At 38.3% G+C, this 23,589-nt stretch overlaps 1 protein-coding gene across 1 annotated transcript in view; it reads right to left on the reverse strand.

Moving 5' to 3' along the window:
• Window positions 1-17,676, reverse strand: part of LOC134206851 (protein kibra) — a 161,452-nt gene extending 143,776 nt beyond the window's left edge. The window contains exon 1 of the mRNA XM_062682583.1: window positions 17,152-17,676. The gene's annotated coding sequence lies outside the window, so the exon portion shown is untranslated. The remainder of the gene's footprint in view (window positions 1-17,151) is intronic.
• Window positions 17,677-23,589: the final 5,913 nt, after the last annotated feature.

Below are 23,589 nucleotides of genomic sequence, written 5' to 3' on the forward strand. Positions count from 1 at the left end.
AAATCTCAAATCTGCAAATCTGCAAATCTGCAAATGTTCAAATCTTTAAATCTTTAAATCTTCAAATCAATAATTTTTCAGGTCCTGACATCTTCAAATCAATCAATATTCAAATTTTCAAGCCTTCAGATCTTCAAACCTTCAAATTTTCATCAATCATCAACTCATCGAATTTTCGAATTCTCAAATCTTTTTATCCTCAAATCTAAAAGTTTTCAAGTTTTCAAATCTCAAAATCTTCAAATCTACAAACCTTCAAATCTTCATATCTGCGAACCACCAGTTCTTCAAAATTTCAAGTCTTCAGATCTTCATATCTTTAAATTTTCGAATTTCCAAATCTCCAATTGTAATTTTTTTCAAATATTTTCAAATTTGCAAATCTTCAAATCATCACTTCTTCAGATTTTTAAACCAAAACTTCAAATCATCTTATCTCCAATTTTTTAAACCTCCAAATCTTCTTATCCCCAAATTTTCAAATCTTTGAATCATTAAATCCTCAAATCTTTAAAGCTTCTATCTTCGAATCTTCAAAACTTTTCAAATCTTCATATCTGCAAATCATCATCGTCATAAATTTTAAAATCTTCAAATTCTCCAATTTTCAAATCTTTGATCATCAAATTTTTCAAATCTTTTCAAAACTGCAAATCTTTAAATCTGTAAATCTTTTAATATTCAAATCTTCAAATCTTCAAGTCCTCAAATCTTCAAATTTTCAAATGCTCAGATCTTCAAATCTTCAAATTATTGAATTTTCTAATCATTGATCTTCATATATTTCAAATTTTTCAAACCTGCAAATCTTCAAACCATCAAATCTTAGAATATTTAAATCATCTAATCTTCAAACTTTAAAATCTTCAAATCTCCACGGCTTCAAATTTTTAAATCTTCAAATTTTCAAATCTTTAAAGCTTCAAAACATTTAATCTTAAATTTTTCGAATCGACAATTTTCACATCATTCAAACTTTTCAAATGTTCAAATCTGAATCTGTAAATGTGCAAATCTTCAAATCATCAAATCTTCAAATTTTCGGATCTTCAAATATTCTTATACTTAAATCTAAAAGTCTTCAAATTTTCAAATTTTCAAATCTTTATATCTACAAATCACCAAATCTTCAAATTTTTAAGTCTCCAGAATTTCAAATCTTTAAATTTTCGAGTTTTCTAATCTGATCTTAAAATTTTTCAAATCTGCAAATATTCAAATCAACAAATTATTTGATTTTTAAACCTTCAAATCTTCAAATCGTCTTTTCACCAAATTTTCAAATTTTCAAACCATCAAATCTTCAAATCTTCTTATCTACAAATTTTCAAATCCTCAAATCTTCTCATCTCCAAATTTCCATATCTACAAATCTTCAAGTCTTCAAATATTAACATCTTCGAATCTTCAAATTTTCAAATCTTCAAATATTCAAATATTCAAATATTCAAATCATCAAATCATAAAATTTTAAAATCTTAAAATCAACACGGTTTCAAATCTTCAAATCAACAAATTTTAAAAATCTTCAGATCTTCAAATGATTAAATCTTAAACTTTTTGAATCGTCGATTTTGACATCATTCATTTCTAATCTTCACATCTGTAAATTTGCAAATCTTCAAATCATGAAATCTTCAAATTTTCAGATCTTCAAATCTTTTTATCCTGAAATCAAATTTTTCAAATCCTAAAATCTTCATAATCACAAATTTTTTAATTTTTAAATCTCCCGAGTTTCAAATCTTTAAATTTTCGAGTTTTCAAATCTTTGATCTTCAAATTTTTCAAATAATCAAATCTTCAGATTTTTCAACCCCTCCAAATCTTCAAATCGTCTTTGGGATCGTTCAAAAATTACGGCCAAGGTTTGTGAGAAGGGGGGGGGGTCTAGAATGTGTGACAGTTTGTGACAGAGGGAGAGGGGGGGGGTCTCGTCTTGTGTTATGTCCAACAAGAAAAAATACTTTGTTACATTTTAGAAACAATTGATTAGCTAAAAAGCTAAAAAGATCATAAAATCTTTAAATTATCGAATTAACAAATCTTTGATCTTCAAATATTTCAAATCTGCAAAACTTCAAATATTCAAATCATTCAATCTTCAATTTTTTTAAATTTTTCAAATACTTTCAATTCTGCAAATATTCAAATAATCAAGTCTTCAAGTTTTCTTATCTTCTTATCTTATTTTCAAAGCTACAAATCATATATTCTTTAAATTTTCAACTCTCCAAATCATTAAATCTTCAAATTTTTTTAATCTTCGATCTTCAAAGCTTTTCAAATCCTCATATCTGCAAATCATCAAATCTTCAAATCCTCAAATCTCAAACTTCAGATCTGAAAATCTGCAAATGTTCAAATCTTTAAATCTTTAAATCTTCAAATCAATAATTTTTAAGGTCCTCACATCTTCAAATCAATAAATCTTCAAATTTTCAAGCCTTCAGATCTTCAAACCTTCAAATTCTCAATTTTTCAGCAATCATCAACTCATCGAATTTTCGAATTCTCAAATCTTTTTATCCTCAAATCTAAAAGTTTTCAAGTTTTCAAATCTTAAAATCTTCAAATCTACAAACCTTCAAATCTTCATATCTTTGAATCACCAAATCTTCAAATTTTGAAGTCTTCAGATCTTCAAATCTTTAAATTCTCGAATTTCCAAATCTTCAATTGTCAATTTTTTCAAATATTTTCAAATTTGCAAATCTTCAAATCATCACATCTTCAGATTTTTAAACCAAAACTTCAAATCGTCTTATCTCCAATTTTTTAAACCTCCAAATCTTCTTATCTCCAAATTTTCAAATCTTTGAATCATTAAATCCTCAAATCTTTAAAGCTTCTATCTTCGAATCTTCAAAACTTTTCAAATCTTCCTATCTGCCAATCATCATCGTCATAAATTTTTAAATCTTCAAATCTTCAAATTCTTCAATTTTCAAGTCTTTGATCATCAAATTTTTCAAATCTTTAAATCTTCGAATATTCAAATCTTCAAATCTTCAAGTCCTCAAATCTTCAAATTTTCAAGTGCTCAGATCTTCAAATCTTCAAATTATTGAATTTTCAAATCATTGATTTTCAAATATTTCAAATCTTTTCAAACCTGCAAATCTTCAAACCATCAAATCTTAGAATATTCAAATCATCTTATCTTCAAACTTTAAAATCTTCAAATCTCCACAGCTTCAAAATTTTAAATCTTCAAATTTTCAAATCTTTAAAGCTTCAAATCATTAAATCTTAAATTTTTCGAATCGACGATCTTCACATCATTCAAGCTTTTCAAATGTTCAAATCTGTAAATGTGCAAATCTTCAAATCATCAAATCTTCAAATTTTCGGATCTTCAAATCTTCTTATACTCAAATCTAAAAGTCTTCAAATTTTTAAATTTTTAAATCTTCATATCCGCAAATCACCAAATCTTCAAATTTTAAAGTCTCCAGAATTACAAATCTTTAAATTTTCGAGTTTTTAAATATGATCTTAAATTTTTTCAAATCTGCAAGTCTTCAAATCATCAAATCTTCTGATTTTCAAACCTCCAAATCTTCAAATCGTCTTTTCACCAAATTTTCAAATTTTCAAACCATCAAATCTTCAAATCTTCTTATCTACAAATTTTCAAATCCTCAAATCTTCTCATCTCCAAATTTTCATATCTACAAATCTTCAAGTCTTCAAATATTAACATCTTCGAATCTTCAAATTTTCAAATATTCAAATATTCAAATCATCAAATCTTAAAATTTTAAAATCTTAAAATCTCCACGGTTTCAAATCTTCAAATCAACACAGATCTTCAAATGATTAAATCTTAAACTTTTTGAATCGTCGATTTTGACATCATTCATTTCTAATCTTCACATCTGTAAATTTGCAAATCTTCAAATCATGAAATCTTTAAATTTTCAGATCTTCAAATCTTTTTATCCTGAAATCAAATTTTCAAATTTTCAAATCCTAAAATCTTCATAATCACAAATCTTTTAATTTTTAAATCTCCCGAGTTTTAAATCTTTAAATTTTCGAGTTTTCAAATCTTTGATCTTCAAATTTCTCAAATCTGCAGCTCCTCAAATCAAATCTTCAGATTTTTTAAACCCCTCCAAATCTTCAAATCGTCTTTAGGATCGTTCAAAAATTACGGCCAAGGTTTGTGAGAAGGGGGGGGGGTCTAGAATGTGTGACAGTTTGTGACAGAGGGAGAGGGGGGGGGGTCTCGTCTTGTGTTATGTCCAACAAGAAAAAATACTTTGTTACATTTTAGAAACAATTGATTAGCTAAAAAGTATTTTAATTTGCTGTTATGCTACGTTTTGACAGGGCAAGGGAATTGAACAACTCAGGTGAATTAATTGATTTGCCAAAAGTTGAACATGTTCAACTTTCTTTTCGTTCAAATGAATTAAATTAAAGTGTTTACATGTTCCATTCGCGTTCGATTCAAGCTCAATTTTCTTGCCTTGTCTAAACGAGTTAATTCCCACTATTTTTTTAAATAAAATTGTGTACAAAGAAGACGAACCATTATATATTTTACAGTTGTACGTACAGGGGGGGTCAGTGATTTGTGACAGATTGTTACAGGAGGAGAAGAGGGGTTGAAAATACCGAAAAACTATGTACGTAATTTTTGAACGATTCCTTTTCACTAAATTTTCAAATTTTCAAACCACCAAAGCTTCAGAGCTCCTTAACTACAAATTTTCAAATCTTCAAATCTTCTTATCTCCAAATTTACAATTCTTCAAATCGGCACCAACATTTCAAAAGGGCGAAACTGCTTTTGTAAACAAAAGCTTCTAACGTCGCTGGTGGGCTTGAGAGTGCCCATCCACGCAATCCAGCGCCATTGAATGAAAGAAGAGGACTCGCTGCTTCCGTCAGTGTTGTTGGATTGCGTGGTTGAGCTCAAACTAACCCACCAGCGACGTGAGAAGCTCTTGTTTACCAAAGCAGTTTCGCCTTTTTGAAATGTTGGTGCCGAAATATTCATATCTTCAAATATTCAAACATTCAAATCTACAAATTTTCAAGTTTTCAGATCTTCAAATCTACAAATTTTCAAAGTTTTCAAATCTACGATCTTCAAATTTTCAAATCTTCTAATCTGCAAATCTGCAAATCTGAAAACCTTCAAATCTATAAATCTTCAAGTTTTCAAATCTTCGTATTAATAAATATTCCAATTTTCGAATCTTTGGTCTTCAAATCTGTACAGCTTTCCAAATCTTCAATTCTGCAAATCAACAAATCTTTTTATTTTAAATCTTCAAGTCGTAAAAACTTCAAATCTTTAAATCAATAAATCTTCAAACTTTCGTATCTTCGATAATCAAATCTTCAAAGCTTTACAAATCTTCAAATCTACAAATTTTCAAATCATCAAATCTATGAATTTGCAACTTAACAACAAGCAACTCTTGAAATCTTCTTATTTTCCTATCTACAAACCTTCAAAATTTTAAATTTTCAAATTCTCAAATCTTGTAAAATTCAAATTTTCATACACTCAAATTTTCCAATTATCACATCTTCAAATCTTGTTATCTTCATAATTACAAACCATGAAATCTTAAAATTTTCAAGTTTTCAGATATTCAAATCTTCAAATTTTAATATTTCCAAATCCACTATCTTCAAAATTTTCAAAATTTTTAAATCTACAAATCTTCAAATCTTCTTTTCTTCAAATCTACAAGTATTCAAATCTACAAGTATTCAAATTTTCAAATTGCAAATTTTCAAATCTTCAAATTTCCAAATCTCCAAATCTTGTTATATTCATATCTTCTTCTTTTTCAATGGCTTTACAAACCATCAAATCTGTAAATTTTCACGTCTTCAGATCTTCAAATCTTCAAATTTTCGAGTTTCCAAATCTTCCATCTTCAAAATTTTCAAATCATTTCAAATCTTTTCACATCTGCAAATCTTCAAATCTTCAAATGATTCAATCTTTAAAATTTTGATTCTTCGATCTTCGAAACTTTTCATTTTCATTTTCAAATCTATCGAATCAAATCTACAAGTATTTTTCGATTGACAAATTTTCAAATCTTCAAACTTTCAAATCTCGTCATATCTATACATCTTCATCTTCATATCTATACATCAGCAAATCTTCAAGTTTTCAAATCTTCAGATCTTCAAACCCTCCAATTTTTGAATTTCCAAATCTGCGATCATCAAGTTTTTAAAATATTTTCAAATCTTCTATCATCAAATTTTTCAAATCTTCTATCATCAAAATTTTCAAATCTGCAAATCTTCAAATCTTCATATCTTTTATCTTTAGATCTTCAAATATTGACATCTTAAATTTTCCAAATCTTCGAGCTTCAAATTTTCAAATCTTCAAAGTCACTAATCCGGTTCTGATCGCTATTCAACGTTTCCACTATTTGTGAGCGGCTCTAAAGGGTGAGTCGCTAAAAGAGATTGACTCATTTCCAATGAGTGAAGTCAGTTATGGGGTTGCCTGGTCCGCATTGACCAAACGTTATTCGAACGTGTATCTGCAAAAGGAACGCCAAGTCAATGCGTAAACTGAAAAAAAATGCACGCGAATAGGGTACATGACGTCATCGATTGTTTTGATAGGCACACGAAGATCCTGGATCCTGGATCTGTTGATTTCGAAGTTGGACGATTTGACGCAAAGAGACTGGGTACTGTTCGCGTTGCACATGTTGGAGTTCCTCGAGGGACAAATCCGAATTCTGGATGCGATAGCGGTCGATCAACGCTCCGAATGCTGCAGTAGACCACACTACATCATTAATTGCGCGGCTTTTGCGAAACTAACATTGGATAAGCGGTTCCAGATTGTAAATGCGAAGAAACTGTACATCAACTGTCTTCGTCGTAGCCACTATAGTCGCTTCAATCTTCAGTGACTAAGATCTACGCTACGAACATTCCAGCTGAGTCGCGAGAAGTCCACATTTTCCGGTCAACGATTCTCGTTTCGGTAAAGGATTGCAACGGACGGATGTACAAAGTAAGGGCTCTGCTCGATTTCGTAGAGGTTATGCCAAACGCTGAAGCTTCCACGAAAGGATTGCAATTTAGCGGTTTTCGGTGTGGATAGTGCGCGGATTTAGATAAATGGTTCGTATTTTGCCACAATCGGTTCACTTGTTACAGAATATGCGCTTCCCGTGGATTTCCTTATACTGAAGAAGGTAACTGAGGATTAGACTGGACCAGGATACAAAAAGTCGTCCGATTCTACGGGGCACCCCCCAGGATTTGCTTTGATTGCTTGCGTATGTTTTCATGGCAATTAATGAATTTCAAAGTGCTCAACCCAACTCCAAATAAATCAGCCAAAAACTGATTTAAAGTTTATTTAGTAATACAAGAATTTTATGTCGAGTTGTTCATGGGAATGTTAACTTCATTTCCAGCAAATCTGGGCTCAATCGGGCTCTTCCATCCAATTTCCTGTACGAAATAGGAACAGAGGTGTATTTCCCCATATATTTCGGCTGAAACCCTCATATTAACTTCAAATCAATTGCGCCAGCTTATGCAATGACCGATCAGGCTGAAATTTTCAGAGAATGATATTCTTACCTAAAGGCAAAATCCTGGAGGGTGCCCCGTAGAATCCGACAACTTTTTTTTCTCCCCATACTAGGCTGGGCCACTCTACTGAGGATCAACCACCAACAATCATTCCAATTAACGGTTGGAATCTGCTTCCAAACATGGTACTAGTGGATCCAGGTATCAACAAGAGAGCTCCCATTGATTTTCAACCCAGGACTGTGCCACCACGTTTTGATGGGATCAGCGCAAGTTGAAAAAATCGTATGTTTCTGAGCCATCAAAGAGTTGCCCGATGTCCCACGGCTCACTCAAGAAGGACAGGACTGCGAGGAGTTTTTTCAAGCCACATATTCACGCGATCGAACAGGGAGATACAGGGGTTAGACAAAAAGGTTGAGATAGGAAAAAAAAGTCGAAGTTCAAATCAGCATAACTTTGCGTAGAATGATCCGATTTTGATCAAACTGGGACCATCGGACGCGGAAACTCTTCTAGTATACTGGCCCTATGCGAAACCTCTGATTGGCCATTGGCCACCGGTGGTGTTCCGGGTTTTCCGAGGGTATGTTAAAAATGCATTTTTCTGCTGCTTGTAATTTTATATGACGTTTGTTGCCATCATGTTTTATGTTTTCCCCAGAAACTATAACTAATATGCTGACCAATGCTGGCTGCAGATCGAAAATCCGTTAGGTATACGCAGAGATATGGCGATTTTCGTGAAAACGATACGGGATTGGCCATACACCCTGAACAAATGTCACTTTCGCGGAACTTCCGGAACCTGTTACAAATTGGCCAAAAAGTCTTACAGTCCTCAACATATGTCTCTAATGAAGATCCTATATTCATCGTCTTGGGAAAACATGATTTTTGACACCCATAAATGCATGGTCCAGATGGTGCCAAAACCGGCCCCTCCTGGAAAGCCATGGAACCTGCTATAAGGGTGGCAGTGGACATTATCATTCTGGAAATGTTTCTGTAATCATCGTCTTGCAAATCCATGAAGTCAGATACCGTCATCTGGGGGGAAGATGATCATTTTTAAGACAAAACATGCAATAACAATGTGTGTTTACATTTTAAATCGATACAAATGTTTTCAAAACATGTACTGCTATACGTTGCAATAACCAACAACTTTAGTTTTCTTAAATGCGTTCGGATTTTTTAAAATAAATTAAATTATCACACATTTTTTGAGTAATCTGGTTTGGGGTGAAGTTGATCAAGATAGCTGTACTAAAATCATTATGACCAAGCCGTCAAAATACACTAGGTTAAATGTTGAATTTACTACGTAAAGAAGTCTACGAAGTCAATATTTGAAACGAAAATAGCGTCATTTATGACTATCTCTCTCTTTCTTCACAAAATACATTTTTATGATTATAATCGAAAAACTCGGATTTTCTACATAGCGGTAATATTACTTGAACGGATAATATTGTTGACTACCGTTTCATAAAAAAATTAGACACTTTTGACTGACACATCAAATGATCATCCTTGCCTCAATGATCATCTTCCCCCCATTTGACGGTACTCATATTTGCATTATTCCGAACTGTTATCATTTCTCGCTTAACTTTTCAAAAGGACCTAAGTAACATTTTTTTCATGAATTAATTTCAGTACTGCAATCAAAAGCTTTCATGTTTTTCTGTTGTTTGCGCTATTCAAATTAATTCATGAAAAAAATGTTACTTGGGTCCTTTTGAAAAGTTAAGCGAGATTTCATCATGTTCCCGGTACCGTTTTTACGGAAATGGCCGATCTACAGCCACCATTGGTCGGCATATTAGCTCTAGTTTTCGGAGAAAGCATAAAACGTGATGAAAGTTAACTTCACATAAAATGACAAGCAGTGGAAAAAATGCATCTTGAACATACCCTCGGAAAACCCGGAACACTTCCGGTGGCCAAGGACCAATTTCAGGTTTTGCAGGGGGGCAGTATACTAGAAGAGTGTCCGCTTCTCATGGTCCTGGTTTTATCAAAATCGGACTATTATACGCAAAGTTATGCTGAATTAAATTTAGACTTATTTTTACCTATCTCAACCTTTTTGTCTAACCCCTGTATATGGTGCATTGGTGCAACTTCCGAAGCGAATAGGTTTCGAGCAGATGGTTGACGAGTCGAAGGATGTGGTGCTGCGAAGACTGTTGCAGCTTGAAAGGCGACTGGGAAAGGACGAAGCTTTGCTGAGGCATTACAACGAATATTTGCCTCATCATCCGGTTATTGAAGAATCGAGTGTGACCACGAAGAATTCGACCGGTGTTCGACGGTTTTGCAAAGACGACTTCTAACCGTTCTCTGGATGAAGCAACTGACGCTAAAGGTGTGTTGGAAGGTCTTCCGGTGGACGAGTTAGGGACTCAGTCTACGCTTAATTTCGACCATTAGGTGAAGGAACTATGAATTTATTGGAAACCAGGACCGGATTTGTTTCGCATTGATGTTTCCAAGCTTGCTGCAAACGGGCAGTGGGGGAGGCGCAAGGTGTATTCCAATATCGCTCACCTGGACCTTAGCGAAATTACGGCTCCAGTCATCTCTTGGACCAAGATACGTTCGCAGATGTTGTGGGTTTCAGTGCAAGTATGGGTGACCCCTTTTCCCACGATTTAGCGCTTAGGCGGACCGAGTACTACCAACAACTACCTGCTCTCCCAGAGATCTAGAAGAAATGACATGCTTTCACCAACTATCCCATGCTAGTCCAGTATGATGTCTTTTGGGATGCTTCGGAGGCTGTTGTATATGCCCGTTCGATCGACCTGGTTGGACACATCAAAGTGGGGCTTTTAGCAGTCAAATCCCAACCAGCCAGCCTAGAAAGAAGATGACTCTAGTCAGGCTTGAACTTTGCGGCACTCATGTGGCCGCAAAACTGTATTGTACCACCGTTAAGGCTTTGAAGATGGAAGATACCGAAACAAGGTTTTGGTCGGATTCTACCGTTGTCTTGACATGACTCATGTTTTGCCGACTTTCTTTGAAAATTGCGTTTCGCACATCTAGAAGCTAACGCTAACTAAAAGGACACCGGTGGAACCACGTTAAGGGAGTTGAGATCCAGCCGATCTCATCTCTAGAAACGTGATGCTAAAGGATCTCGTTGACAAGCGGTACTGGTTTCATAGTCCATACTGGATGTCTTTACTTGATTAGCACTGGAATACCGCTAAGCGTTTGGAGTACGAGCCATCATCAGAAGAACTGCTGGGAAGAAAAACGTAACGCACTATTGCGGAACTGCAAAAGGCAAAATGCGCATTAGTACGCTGTCTTCAAAAGGAACCTTTTGCTGTGGAGATCATGGCTCTCGCCAACCATTGAGTTGTTCCTGCGCACTCGCCGCTAAAATTCCTTCACCTTTACTGTGTATACTTTGCGTTGTAGGCCGGCTGAAGCTAGCTGGTGAGTCGTATCCCGTTCGGCACCCCATGATTCTCCCTAGCAACCATGTTTTCCGAACCAACCATGTCTCGATATCCCAAGCCCCTGGTAAACTTCAAAAACTCCGTACAACAGCCTCTCGCCCCTTTGCTATCACTGGTGTGGAGTATTATGGGCCTGTCTACCTCAAGCCCGTACATTGCCGAGCAGTAGCGCATGAAGGTGGTTCATTTCGAGCTGGTAGGAGACCTCACAACTTCGGCTTTCCTTTCTGCTTTTTGGCGATTCATCTCGCGCCGAGGTCTTACTACTGAAATCCACTAGGATACGGGTTGCAACCTAAAAGGTGACAGAAACCAGCTTCGGGAACTTAACGATCTACAAAGCGATCCAAAAACTGCATCCGAAATTTCCAACGAAACTGTCCAGCGAGGAAACGTTTTTAAATTAATTCCGCCACGAACACCAAGTTGCGGCGGTCTTTGGAAGGCTGCGGTGAAGTTGGCCAAAGCCTCGCTTATTCGAGTATTGGCCCAGCGAAAACTTTCATTCGAGCACATTCGAGCACATATCACCCAAGTCGAGGCGGCTATGTTTCTCTTCTGCTTGATTTATAACTTGTTTCTGAAGGTAGTCAGAATTTCCTTTTTTTGTGCAAAAGAAGTTTAATTCCGATAAACTTCAATAGATAAATTTCTAGCGGAGAAGGGTCGTTTGGCAGAACCTCGTTCGCCGAACAAGCCGAACAAACCATTGGGCCGAAAGTCATTCGGCCGAAAGGGTCGTTTGTCCGAAAGGGGTCGTTTGGCCGAAAGGGTCATGTGGCCGAAAGGGTCATTGGGCCGAAAGGGTCATTTGACTGAAAGGGTCATTCGGCCGAAAGGATCAATTTCCTAAAAGGGTCGTTTGGCCGAAAGGGTCATTTAATCGAAAAGGTCATTAGGTCGAAAGGGTCATTAGGCAGAAAGGGTCATTTGGCCGTATAGGGCATTTGGCCGAATAGATCATTTGGCCGATAAGGTCATTTAAAAAGTGATAAATGAGGAGTGAGAAGTGAGACGTCTAACTTCTCACTCCTTATTTCTCATTTCTCGTTGTAAACAGTGCAAAGTGAGTAGTGAGACGTTTCACTTCTCATTCCTCATTTATCACTTCTTGCTGTAAAAAGTGAGAAGCGCGAAGTGAGAAGTGAGACGTATCACTACTCACTTTGCGCACTCTTAATTTTTGAGAAATTAGGAATGAGAATTGAGAAGTCTCTCTTCATACTCCTATGACCTATTCGGGCAAATGACCTATTTTACCAAATGACTTATTCGGCCAAAATTACCCTTTCAGCCTGATGACCCTTTCGACCAAATGACCCTTTCGGCCTAATGACCCTTTCGGCCAAACGACCTTTTCGGCCCAATGACCCATTCGGTCTAATGATCCTTTCGGCCAAATGACCTTTTTGGCCAAACGACCATTTCGGCCTAATGGTCTGTTCGGCCAAATGGTCTATTCGGCCAAATGGTATATTCGGCCAAACAACTTTCGGCCTAGTGGCATTCGGCCATACGACCCTTTCTCGTTTCTGACAATCTAGGATAAAAGCAAAACAGGAAAAATTTTCTTTATTTTATTTCTTAATTTGTTACGGGGAGAAAATTTATTTCAGTTTTTTTTTTCAGGTTGCTGAGAAAATTCGCTCAAATACTTTGTTTCTTGCAGGCAGAAGAATCTTGCACGATTGAAACAACTATGTATTCCGATTGTTGCGTCAAACAAGGTGGATATTGTTGTTTCATTTCAATCTTCAATGTTGTTGGTTCAACACGTCTTGTTCACTGCTTGATTCAATTGAACATTATTGTTGTTTTTGCAGCAGTGAGCACGCATGTTGACAAAAAGAAGCGACGAATTTGGTGCCGTATTTCTTTGTTTAGGGATGAGATGGAGATCGGAACAGTTGCCCTATAAAAATTGACCAAAATTACTAAATTTTACTGAAATTTGATTCCGGGGCTTCAGTGGTTGAATTTTTGACAACAAAGTGCTGTATGGTGGGTTTGTAAAGTAGAGCACTCTCCGAAAGCTGTTTATCACAAAAAAGTGCAACTCCTTGAAGTGTATTAAAACCAATGTAGCGACGTAAAATGCTTCAATATTTCGCAAAATATATGCAGCTTAGTACATTCCGAGGGTGACGATGTTAAGTTCCTCACCCCTCACAGAACCTGCGAGCATCTGTCGACGTGTCAAACATCATGACTTTGAAATACATATGCAGTTCATTTGGCGGTTCTGGTGTAGTGTTTGGCACGTTCTGCGGCATTCCTGAATTCTAGTTCCTGTGGAAATTATGTTACTTTTTGGTATGATCTGGAACCCATCTGGCGACGTGTTAAATTGAAACGTAAATGACTTTCAATATGTGCAATCATGCAAACAGAGTCCCACTGCAAACCGGATAATTGAAATGTTTTTCTTTTCAGTCGAAAATAAATTTGTTTTTCCCGCCTTTTGATAAAATTTACGCTTCCGTACCCTTAAGGTTTTTTTTTCACTAGATATACATATTTTTTCAATAATCTTTGCATGTGTATTTTAAAAAACACGTTTTAATAAAAACTTTGCATGCAGTATAAAAAGCACCCATAAGATATGCTTGACTATAGATGGCCACCAATAAAATATTTTTAAAAAATATCAAAAAAGTGAGAATTGAATTGAAAACTGGGATGAAAAGTGAGATTGGAGAAGCGAGAAGAAAGAATGTGAATTGAGAAAAGAAAAGCGATACGCAAGCAGTATGGAGTGCGAATTAAGATGTGATCAGTGCAATGCAAGAAGCAAGTATTAGAATGTGCGAGATAATAATCGAGATACTTTGTGTGAGAAATGAGAAGTGAAAAATCTAGAAGAGGAATATTGATAAATGGGATGTCAGAAGTGATAATCGAGATTTTTTTCGGCATAGATTTTTGGGCATCCAAAAAATCCTTGGAGTAAGGGCTAAAGATCTAGACGCGTTACGGAAGATCAATCAAACTGCTTTTAATATGGCATGCGTCCTTTGGGTGTGTATGAAAAATATGTCAAAGTTAGAGACTCACGGTCATTCAAGAAATCCTTGGAGTTTAACGGACTGTTTCAAATGTGGCACATGACCTTTTGGATGTGTAGAATATAATAAGTCAGCGTCAGATATTCTCGGTCGTTCAAGAAATACTCGGAGCTATGCCTTAAGATCTACACGCGTAACTAGAGATCAATCAAACTGTTTTAAAAATGGTACATGCCTTTTTGTGTCCATGTCAGAGTTTCTCGGACATCCAAAATATCAAAAGGTCAATTGGACATGCGTAGCAAAAGATAATTCTATGAATCACAAAGGACATGAATCATATTTGAAACAATCCAATCGATCTTTGGTTACGCATGTAGATCTAAAGGCCTTTTCCAGGGATTTATCGGACAGCCAAGAACACATACTGTGAACACATTCTATTCTATGCATCACAAACGGCATGTGCCATATTTGAAACAATCAAAGTAATCTTTGGTTACGCATTTCATGGACGATCAAGAATCTATGCTGGGAACGCATTCTATTCCATGTGTCACAAAGGGCATGTACCATGTCTAAAACAATTTGGTTGGTGTTTTGTTGCTCCTGTAGACATTATGGCCCTACTTCAGAGATTTATTGGACTATCAAGGGCATATATCATATTAGGAATTACAAGGGGCATATACAGAGCCGTAGCGTAGATTCCCGGCGCCCTTGGCGAAATCTTTTTTTGTGGGCCTCCCTCTTTTACTAAAGAAGAAAATGTGCAGTAGTTTACATTCAATCATTTTGAATCTTTACTTACTTACTTATTATGAATCCTTATAACTCATACAGTCCATAACGTCATAGCACTTAATTGGAGAAATGTTATGCAAGATTGTTGAGTCAAGAAAATTCAACACTGAAATAAATCGGTTGATGGTCGAAATCGCTATTATTCTAAAAAAAATCCAGAAAAATCAAATTCAGGAATGGGTCTGTCGCTGGTTTGGAGAAACTGTTGTACTTCGTTGGGTCGATAAAATCCAACTTTTATGTGGTCGGAATCGCCATCGGAAGCAGAAGGACCATGTGGTGAAGTCAGGCAATGAATACTTCGATAGCCTGGAGAAATGATAGCCAAAGTAGTTATTTTAGCAAGGTATATTATCTCTGCCCATCGTATATTCAACAGTTTCCCCTTTTTCTCATTGATAAATGTTTCTGGTTTGCCGCCGGGTGCCTTTTAGTTGGGAGTTCACTAATTGGGGCGAAACCCAATTAAAAAGCAGCTAAACGTCAGAATGTGGGTGTTTTAGTTTTTCGTCCACATTTTTATTCCGTATTATAATAGATGGTAAGTTAAATTAGTGGTTAACACATTGGCAGTGCATACTTTTGATTATTATCATCGTTAAATTCGAAGATTTGCTTTGGGGCGCATACTGATCGTCCTTCCCCACTTGAATAGAAAATTAAATTATGTAAGCACGAATCTTATTTGAAACAGGGCTTTCCTTATCTATGAACTAACTTCTCTAACTCAAAATCCGCACTGTCTCATTACTGAATAAATCGACTTGTGAACCAAATGATTATAATCAAATACACCTACTGATTTTCGTGTCTGAACATATTCAATATTCTTGCAATGACATGAAGAAATTTTCGTCTTATAGCCCCTTCATACCTTTACAACTTCCATTGATAATCATGCTCTCTCCATCAGTTTAATTAAGTTTCTCAAGAACATGTTATGCGTTTTATTGAACTGCTTTCAAATATCCCAACTTGTGGCAGATTTAAGTTTCTTTGTATTTCGTTGAGATGTCAAGGATTGATATATGACTGATCTCTTTTATGTAGTAAACGGAGACATTCCAGCTGATTGTAAACTGGTTTCAGGGGAAAAAAAATATCACCCTCTTATCATCAGTGATTTGAATTCACTAAACAATTGGACAATACTAAAAACCAAACCTGATACAATCCAAACGAATAAACTTTGCTCGATAACATTGTCGCCCAATCTGATACTTTCCAGCGAAATTTCGTCACCATCAGCCCAATCACAGCAATTCCATCGCTCGCTCTAAGACTAAGTGTCGGGCAATTCCACCGACTTTTTCAACTCATCACACATTCACGAGCTGGGGGTAGATACCAGCCGGCAGTAGTGTGGAGAGCAAGCCGCAGAGCTTGGCTCAGCACACATTATTCGCAATCATTTGTTCCACAGTCGTCGCCACACCAGGTTCCCCCCCTGATCCAATCCGAGCCGCGGCAATACCTTGTGGGCCCATCACGTCGCAGCGTGCGCGCCTCCGACGAGAAAAAGGCATAAAATTGTGCAGAGAAAAATATTTAAATTATTTACAGCTATTTTATAATCAGTATTTCATGGCATTTCACATTTGCCGTTGTGCCACACGGCACCGATCCAAACGAACGCAGCCCGCCCGGCACCGCCCCGCCCCGCCTGCTCTGCATCGGAGTCACCGCCACCGCTGCACCACATTGCGCGATCCTGTGTTCTGAGCGCGCGATCTCTCGCGCTCTCGATTCGTGCGAGCGAACGATTCCATAAACGAATCTGATCGGTGGTTCACTGCCACATGTGTATGTGTGTGTGTCGTAGAGCATGGTTTCCGAGAGAGTACGTGACAGATGCGGTGTGGTGGCGGACTGCAACCAGAGGTGGGTGGGAACCCCACCACCCGATTGACATATAGACGACGAAAGAATGTTGAACATTCCACTTTTTTTGCTGCTATTATTGTTGGTGCTGTTTCTGTTGCGCTGTTGGTTGGTTGCTTGGTCGGGTACTTGTTTTCACTAAAAATTGCCACTCGCGGATGCGGTTTCGAGAAACGTGAATTTTTAAGGTTAATAAGTACGAATTATAGGTGAACGGAAACTTCACTTTTAAATTGGGACGAAACTCGATTGCGGTTTCGTCGTGGATCAAATCTTTTCAAAATTTAAATACACTCTAATTGCGGTTTCATCAGGTGCAGCATTCCATTGCATCGCCCACTTAGATTCTTTTCGTCTGACAGTTCGGGTGGAAATACACTCAGAAAATAATTTTGGTTCAATTTTCGAACAATTTATGCACATAAAAAACTAACCGATCACAGCCGATAATCGTTGAAAGGCGGTTTTCCTAAGGCCACATCCCAATCCGGGGCCTTTGGTTCGCGTGTGGTATGTAGTACAAGGCGCCAAGGGGATAAACACTGAAACGTTTTGTCCACACACCGTTCGCAAGAAGCGAAGACAAAAAAAAATCGTTCGAAAGTATGTAAAAGGCAGCCCTCGCGCGATGAAAGAAAACTAGTTTCCTCCTAAATATGCGGTCTACCACGGAAAGACACTCCGCTATCGCTATTCTTGTTGCGCTTTTGCACTGGCCGCTATGCTGCTGTCGCACTCCGCGCGCTGGTGACACTGTTTAGAGCTCCTTGGCTCGGTTGGACTAAGCCCCAACTTGATTAAAACTCACAAGAAGGCGATACCGACAACGGGGACAACGGCGACGACACACAGAAAGCGCGACAGGAGAAAAATATTCAAACATAGAAACGAGTGTCCACGACGGAACCGCGATACACCTAATGACACATTCTCTCTTTCCCAAGAGGCGATCCGAAAGCAACTGAATCAGCACCGCGACGAAAAACGCTGAGCGAGCGCTTGCCGTCTCCTCGCCGTCTTCGTAGTTAGTCAGACCAGCGCAATCGGAACACATATACTAAGCTCGCGAATGCAGCTTGGCTCAGCATAAACATTCCCCAAACGCACACTGACGGTCTAACCGAGGAGTAATCAACTCAGCGGGCACCCAAAGCAAAACTGCAATACCAGATTGCACTTTTTGTTGACAATTGTTGAAAAACTCAGCAGGCTTTGCCAATATACGGCGTTACAGTTTGTCAGTAGAATCCCTATTTGAAGTTATCGATCGCGTTCTCACAAACGATTTCAAACCGCCATTTTAAAATGGCGATCGATTTCACCTTAACCGAAATAATTTGAAAAATTTAAATTTTGCTCAGAAATTACGAACCTGTCTGTAACAATGTCGAAATCATCCATAATTTCATTTTAACAATTTTTATCAAATAAAACTTGCCACAAATTCTACCATCACTCTTACGGTGTCTATTAGCGAACCGATCAGAGCGCGAGAGGGCGACCTAACCGCATAGTATCACACGGCTCTCGCGGTGGTGGTCGGCGGTCGGACAACGTGTAGAAGAGCGAGGTTCCCTACAGCTCTACAACACACACCAGAGGCATCAATGTAGGTACGTACGTGCATGGGGCTTCGTTCGCTGCTGGACGCTCCGGTAACAGGCCAGCCAGCCAGCCAGCCAGCCAGCCAGCGGTAGGTAATTTGAAACTTTTGCTGCGGCATGCAACAAAATGCACCGTCAAACGAGAAGCTATGCTCTGGCTATGAAACCGAGGGAACTTGGGTGCTGCAATTGGAGTCTTCGCTGGTTTAGCAGCGATGTGAGTTTCCATGCTGGAGGTTTCACCACGCTCTGCGCCGCTGCTGGAGCAACGAAAAATGCTAACGTTGGATTATATCGGCAGCAGGTTTGGAAAATATTTATGTGATACGATTCGTAAGAAGCGGGCCTGAAGAGTGAATTGGAAGAGTTTGAGTAATCACACGTCGATAAAATGTTGCAATATTTAGAATATTCGAAAACGTTGATAACTATGGATTCTTCGTTAGGGCGAAGTTTTTTATCGCACTATTTTGAAAGTATAATAGCGGATGAAAGTTTGTCTTGAAAGTAGACTGCACTGGCGACAGTACGTATTAGAGTGGGGCGTCATGGTCATTTTTTCAAATCAATGGTTTTTCGAACCCATTCTGGGTCATGAACAACTGTGCAGAATTTGGGACCGATTGGTTGCTTCCTCGCTTTCCGCATCGCGTTTGAAGTTTGTATGGAAATTAGTATGGGAAAACGTATATTTTTGCATTTCTACTGCTAGAGGTTTCAGTTCATCGTAAACCAAGTGGCACATTGCGTTAAAGTATAACCCAAAGGATGCCGAAAAACTTTGCCGAAGAAGGCACGTTGCTGGAACGTCCACGAAAAAAGTTATAACGCTTCGAACATTGAGTGTTCAAACAATATGCAAAAAATCGTTTATTCTGCCAGCACTGCCGTACTACGTGGAGTAATAATTTAACTGAGTGTTATTTCAAAATTATTGATTTTATTGGACTTTGGAGCTAATGGGAGATATTCGGAATGATTTGACAAAGTAGAAATTCCGACTAGAAGGAAAATGGGTTTTGCCCTCTGACAATTACAGGTTGTCCGGTAGTGCTGGCAGAAACATTGATTTCTTGCATATGGTTTAAACAATCAATTTTCGAAACGTAATAACATTTTTTGTAGACCTTCCAGCTACGTAGCTTCTTCGGCAAAGTCTTTCGGCATCTTCCAGGCTATATGCTAACGTATTGAGTCACGTGATTGATGGTAATTTGAAGCCGCTAAGTGCAAAAATGTAAAAAAGTACGTTTTCCCATACTAATTTCCATGTAAATTTAAAACGCGATGCGGCATGCGAGGTTATAACCAATCGAGCCCATATTTTGCACAGTTGATTGGGGTCCCAAAACGATTCAGAAAAACCTTGATCTCACTTGATCGGACGAAGTTTGCGTTTTTCCATACAACTGCGCCCCACTCTAGTACGTATAGATCATGCATCATACGAGACGCATTATGTTACAAATTATCAAACCGTCATCAGTATATTGCCAAATAAAATTTTGGCAATAAAGAGAATTTGTAAGCTGATTTTCAGCAAAAAAAAACAAGCAACACTACTAAGAATTCAGCAGAAAACAAGACTGCCAAAAATCGGCAGTGATCCCCTTGAAAAAAAATATATTGGGAACTCGGTGAAATAATTCAGCGATCACTGTTCGGACGGAAAGGAAAACAATCCAGATAGCAGCTAATATGCAGCTTCAAAGCTATAATATATTGCAATGATTTGTTTTTTGTAATACAAAAATACAAATGAATCATTTGTTTGAGAAACTGCATATATCCATTGTACCAATTTCGAGAAAACAACAAAAAACTGTTTTTGAACAAATTGCCAGCGAATATTTCGATTTCTTCGAAATAAATAGTGTTCAGTGAGTGTGTACTGTCTGCAACATGCAATCCGGTTCCGAATCCGTGAAGGACAAAACGGTCCTAAATCTCACGGAAACGCCATGCGAAATATGTGGCCCCTCAACGCATGATGAGGAAATGGTAGGGTGTGACGGTTGTTCGGGATGGTTTCATTCTCGTTGCGTGGGTATTGTCGAGTTCAATTTGCCGAAAAAGTGGTTCTGCCCCTGCGATGCCTGTCAGGGGCTGTCCACAAACCACGTAGACTGAAATTTCATATTTTCAAACCCCTCCCTCCCCCCTAGTAGACTTTCGTAGACTTTTCCGAAACCCCTCCCCCACCCCTTGAAGTATACGTAGACTTTTCCAAATTTTACAATCATATGTGATTACAATCAAAACCGAAATCAAATTTAATCCTTTGTCCACTGCTCCTGAAACCAAACCTCTAAGTCAATTTATTCAATTTCTGTTAAATTTGATTCCTCCTAGAGGTGTGCACCACCGCTGCCGACACTTTTGGATCGGCACGCCACTGCTTAAAATCTGTCACACATCTGACCTACAATTCTTCACGCCGGTTCAAATTTGTATAAAATCGAAGAGTTTTCATAATTTCCGTGAAAAGTAAGAAATATTTTCCAAGGTAATTTTAAGTTTAAATGGACATTCCGAAATATTTCCCGTGGAATTTTGGAATGGTTTCCTACGTTCTTGCTTGCAGATTTGGAGCAATTTCCTGAGATTCTTTTTAAAAAATCCTATGGACATTCCAAAGACTTTTTTATTCATTTGCGGTGGAAATTATATAGAATTATAGCATTCTTACAAAAATGGCAAACTTTTTTTTTTACGGAAACTCAAAGAGTTTTTGATGGGATATTCAAATAATTTCTCGTAAAAATTTTCAACAGTTTCTTTGGAAATTCCTAAGATATTCCAAAGAATTCGCATTAGTACTCCCGAAGAAATTGCCCTTAAATATACGAAGAATTTCCCATGGAAATTTCGAAGAATTTCGCTTATATATCTGAAGAATTCCTCGCGAAAATTCCGAAGAATTTCCGAAATTAAGAAAAAATTCCCGGGGACCTCCCAGAAAATCTCCAGTGAAGGGTTTCTCGCGGAAATTTCGAAAATTATAAGGAATCACGACGAAAATTAAAAAAATAGCCATTAAATCCAAGTGGAAATTTTGAAATTTTCTCGAAAGTTTTAAGCCGTAGTACAGACTATTACTTAGTGAAATTCATTAGATTATTTCGATAACGACTTGCAAATTTTTTTTAGGAAAATCCTAAAAAAAATCGTGAACTTTGCACATAGCTTCTGTATAAATTGTATTCCAAAAAAAAAAAATTAAAAAGTCTACGTAGACTTTTGATATACCCTCCCGTCCCCCTTCGTAGACTAACGTAGACTTTTTCTAAACCCCTCCCTCCCCCTCAAAAGTCTACGTGGTTTATGGACAGCCTCTCAGGAGATGGCCAAGGTGTCCTAGAAGAAGAAGACCGTCAAGAAGCATCAGACCTGTTGCCAGAGAGAAGCCGATGAATCCGACAAATCCAGCAAGAATGCTTATTTGGCCGTCTCTAGTCTGGAAGCAAAGGTGCGTGCGCTGGTGGAGCGACAGAAGCGGCAGGTGGAGGAGTTGGAGGTGGAGATGCAGCTGCGGAAGAAGGAGAAAGAGATGCAGCGTGCTCTAGAGCGGAAGAAGGTGGTATTGAGAATAATTGTGGGATATATTTTAAATTTATTCCATTTCTTCTAAGTTTATTCCAATCTTCTCTGGAATCTGGAATCTTCCTTGAAATATGGAAAAGCTCTTTTCTAGTACCATTATTTAAATCTGGTCGAAAATCAATCAGACGTACGTAATTATTACGGAATAGCCCTTATCTCTTGCATTCCAAAACTTTTCGAGGCAATTGTCAACGAGAAGCTATTTTTGCAAATCAAAACCAGAGTAACTGACACACAACAAGGCTTTTTTAAAGGTCGCTCGACCTCGACAAATCTACTTCAATTCGTAGACTCTGCATTGAATGCAATGGATAACGGCAACCATGTAGAAGCTCTATATACGGACTTTAGCAAGGCATTCGATCGCATTGATATACCGATGGTGCTTTTTAAACTACACAAAATTGGAATTGAACCACGACTCCTGAAATGGCTTGAATCATACCTAACTGACCGCCAACAAATTATCAAATTTAATGGACACAAATCAAATCGTCCAAGGGCTTGACGATCCCTCCCCAGGCCATCTGCGAGTTGTGGCGCCTGCCTAGGATATGGTGGGGTTTGACAGTGGGCCCTGTTAAACCTCTATAAAAAGCTGCATGTATCCGCAAGTAGGCTCCGCCAAAGCGACCGTGTGCCGCTCAAAGCGCACAAGCCCAAGTCCTGGTGTTAGGTGGGACGCTAAACAGCCCTGACACGATGGCCCTCCGGCGAGACAGGAGGTTTGCGCAGGCCCAATAAGCCGCCTGGAAAACCAATAATTACGAACGACATAGAAGATAATACGACTCGATACAATCGGCAACGACCTAGGCGACGAATAAAGGATCACGATTGGAAGCTTGGAACATGGAACTGCAAGTCGCTAGGCTTTGCAGGTTACGACAGGATAATCTACGATGAATTACATCCCCGCAACTTCGATGTCGTAGCGCTGCAGGAAATCTGCTGGACAGGACAGAAAGTGTGGAAAAGCGGGCATCGAGCGGCTACCTTCTACCTGGGTGGCAGCCAATCAACGCAAGGATGTGCAAGCTGAGGATAAAAGGCCGTTTCTTCAACTATAGCATCATCAACGTGCACTGCCCACACGAAGGGAGATCCGACGACGAGAAAGAAGCGTTCTATGCGCAGCTGGAGCAGACATACGATGGATGCCCAGTGCGGGACGTCAAAATCGTCATCGGTGACATGAACGCTCAGGTAGGAAGGGAGGAAATGTATAGACCGGTCATCGGACCGGATAGTCTGCATACCGTATCGAACGACAACGGCCAATGATGCATAAACTTCGCAGCCTCCCGCGAAATGGTAGTCCGAAGCACATTCTTCCCCCGTAAGAATATCCAAAATGCCACATGGAGATCAGCTAACCAAGAAACGGAAAACCAAATCGACCACGTTCTAATCGACGGTAAATTCTTCTCCGACATCACGAACGTCCGCACTTACCGCAGTGCGAATATTGAATCCGACCACTACCTCGTTGCAGTATACCTGCGCTCAAAACTCTCGACGGTGTACAACACGCGTCGGAGTCGTCCGCCTCGGCTAAACATTGGGCGGCTACAAGATGGTAGACTAGCCCAAGACTACGCGCAGTAGCTGGAAAAGGCACTCCCAAGATCAACTAGGCGCAGCGTCTCTTGAAGATGGCTGGAG

The sequence above is a fragment of the Armigeres subalbatus genome, chromosome 1, assembly GCF_024139115.2.
Source record: "Armigeres subalbatus isolate Guangzhou_Male chromosome 1, GZ_Asu_2, whole genome shotgun sequence".
NCBI classification, from domain to species: Eukaryota; Metazoa; Arthropoda; class Insecta; order Diptera; family Culicidae; genus Armigeres; species Armigeres subalbatus.